The 3,042-nt window shown below is 33.6% G+C and overlaps 1 pseudogene; it reads left to right on the top strand.

The window, feature by feature from the left end:
* Positions 1-2,254: 2,254 nt before the first annotated feature.
* Positions 2,255-2,733, top strand: LOC132934443 (uncharacterized; annotated as a pseudogene).
* Positions 2,734-3,042: the final 309 nt, after the last annotated feature.

Raw genomic sequence — 3,042 nt, 5'->3', positions numbered from 1 at the left:
CAGACAGATACCGTAACGTTAAATGCCTAAATGTCTATGATAATATTATATAGATCATTAAACACCGTTCGATTAAATATTGTGTGAACAATATCATATCTATAAACATTTACTATCTTAACGTATGACACGATAACGTCTATACTCCAATTTTAACTAAAAATGTCTAACATTCACCAAAACTCAATTGTGAATGTCAACACTCACAGATAATCGTTGCGAATGTTGACATTTACCGGTGACCGTTGGCAAATTTTTAATATTCATTCAAAATGTTGACATTCACCAAAAACAGCAGTGAATGTCAACACTCACCAAATGTCGTCATTCACCTTAACATCTACATCACTTTTCTTACCTACGCATAGGTTATAATGGGACGAAGTGGCCGTCGGCCGAGCGGACTACGGCGTCGGTTCCAACGCGTACCGTCGCCGCGGCCGGTTCAAATCTCGATCACGGGTGGCTCCTTTCTCTAGGCAAGCAACTGTCTAGCGAAAGAGGCCGCCATCCCCCGACCGGGCATGGCAGAAACCTACGGGTGCCCAATTTTAAATTCTGTCAAAACCAAAACACACATGCTTACCAAACCTACAGTACCCTTCTGCACAGTTGACAAACCACCCGAGTTGCCGTGGGTTAATCGATTTCAAATTTAAATAACACATTCAAATATTCAGTATTGGAAAATGACTTAAGGGGGCTGGAGCATACCATGTTTTAAGGGGTAGTGCTTAGGCATTTCATATTACATGTACATTTTGGCGGTGTTAATGTATGAAAAGTAAATGAACATTAGTGTGTGTAATCCGTTATCGCACTTTTCGCGACGAAATTTGAATTACCGGATTTATGATAATAATCAAAATAAACCATACCGTATAAGAATTCGACGGGAAATTTAACTCAATTAATCTATCTGGTGACACAGCTAAAAAAGGTTGATTCATATCTATTATTAATCCTGCTGGTAGAATTTCTTTGATTACTACCAATGATTACATTTGTTCAAAAAAAATTAATTTTTAACTGTTTAAAATTTTGTCATGACTTTAACTTTTGTGAAATTTAATTTTGTTAAATAATAAGTGTTCCTTGGAGAAAAAAATAATATGATTCTATTGATTCTATTATCTATTCTGCCATTTACTGCTATATAATAATATATTATACTAACTGTTTTCGTCTTTTCGACTTTATTTTTAATTAATATAATATAATATGATGCATAGTAAGCTTATATTTTTATCAAAATAAACGTATACTTGACTTAGTTGTACCTAGATAGCGACGAAATGAAAAATACAAGAATCCACTTCCGAGCAAACTTAGAAAGGAGGAATACAAACCAAATTTACTTTTCAAAATTGAAATCGAGCTACTGGAAGTATGTTTGATTTTCTTTCACTTATTGAGCTAAATATATGAAAAAAATGGTTGCTCCAGCCCCCTTAATCTACTTTTTTTACAAACGGTATGGTTTTTTTTCTGCTTTTATTATATGTACCTATTGTTCCTACCTAACTAACTCATTTTAGACAATTTCTTATGTAAAATCCTTTTCACACGCACCCGCGCATTCAATATACAACTACTACTGATCTTATAAAACTTTGATTGTTATATGGCTGTTAGTAAATAACATTGTTTTTGGTTGATGATCCAGTAAAGTTATGTTACGTTTAGCGTTTACGTAGGTATATTATAATTTAATGTTGACAAGCGTTCGATACTGTTGAGTTTAAGCAAATTTTTAGTTAAGGACAGTTATAATAGTCGTTGTAATTATAATGTGTGCGTACTGCGTGTCTGGGTAGTAAGTGTACATTGGTGTGTATGTGTAGTGTGTGTTTGACTGTATGTCTGTATGTTACGGTAAATGATGTTATATCGGAAATTAACGTTATTCGCCGGTTATTAACGTTATTTACCTACGAATGAGGGAATTATCGTTAATTTCTAGTTAATAACGTTAATAACCGTATGATTTGGGAAATGTTTATTTGATTATAAAATAATGTTCAACGAGCAATGATAAGGTGATCGCCAAACTAATTGTGGTACTAATTGGGTAAACCAATACAACTTTATCGGCCACAGATAATGTGGACCTATACAGTATACAATTACTATACATATTATAATATCGGTGGAGGTTACATTTGAAAATATCATACCTAACAAAAATTTATATTGATTATAACCTCAGTATATGTACTCGAATTTACCACTTATTTAAAAACAAGGAGAGAAAATGCTGAAACTTTCGAAAGAAAAGTTTGCTCAACTTGAAATAGACACAATACTGTACTTGTAACTGTGGCGGACGTTGATAGAGCTCGTGGTTCTCCACGAAATATACTAGCAGTTGTCACCCAACTTGAACACGACTTATACAAACTCTGTAAGTTAATTCTTAATGAAAAAATATGTTATTAAAATTATTAATTTTTTAATTATTTTATAGGTACTGAACATGGTTTTCTTAAATATAATTACACACGCCAAGAAATAGCTGCTTGCGAAGAAAAGCTATTAGATATGGACAATGTGATAAAATTAGCAGATATTAGACAGTTGACACTGAGGGAAGCAGCTAGTAATAGTTCGGTTGCGGACCCTCAAGGGTACCAGCGTTGCCATTGCAAAACTGGTTGCAATAATAAGCGTTGTGCCTGCCATGGGGCTGAAATATTATGCAATAGTAAATGTCATGGGAGTACAGCTTATAAAAATAAATACAAAATAATATTGCATTTTTTCTATTTTTAAAAATCATCATTTTTCAAATTGTAGTATTTGAGATTCATCGCGTACATATATCTGATCTATAACAACAATTACCTTTGTATTTAGTCATTAACGTGATTATCCGGTTTACAACGATAATTATCTGTGCATTTGGTAAAGAACGTTAATAACCGGCGAATAACGTTAATTTCCATTTAACATCATTTACCGTAACATGTATATAAAACAATATAAGCGGATCTCTCCCGTACACGCACGTCCAAGTCACCACTGCGGCGTTCCGCGCACAAA

The sequence above is a fragment of the Metopolophium dirhodum genome, chromosome 1, assembly GCF_019925205.1.
Source record: "Metopolophium dirhodum isolate CAU chromosome 1, ASM1992520v1, whole genome shotgun sequence".
Lineage (NCBI taxonomy): Eukaryota > Metazoa > Arthropoda > Insecta > Hemiptera > Aphididae > Metopolophium > Metopolophium dirhodum.
Note: the sequence above shows the minus strand (reverse complement) of the source record. Positions and strands in the feature narration are given on the sequence as shown.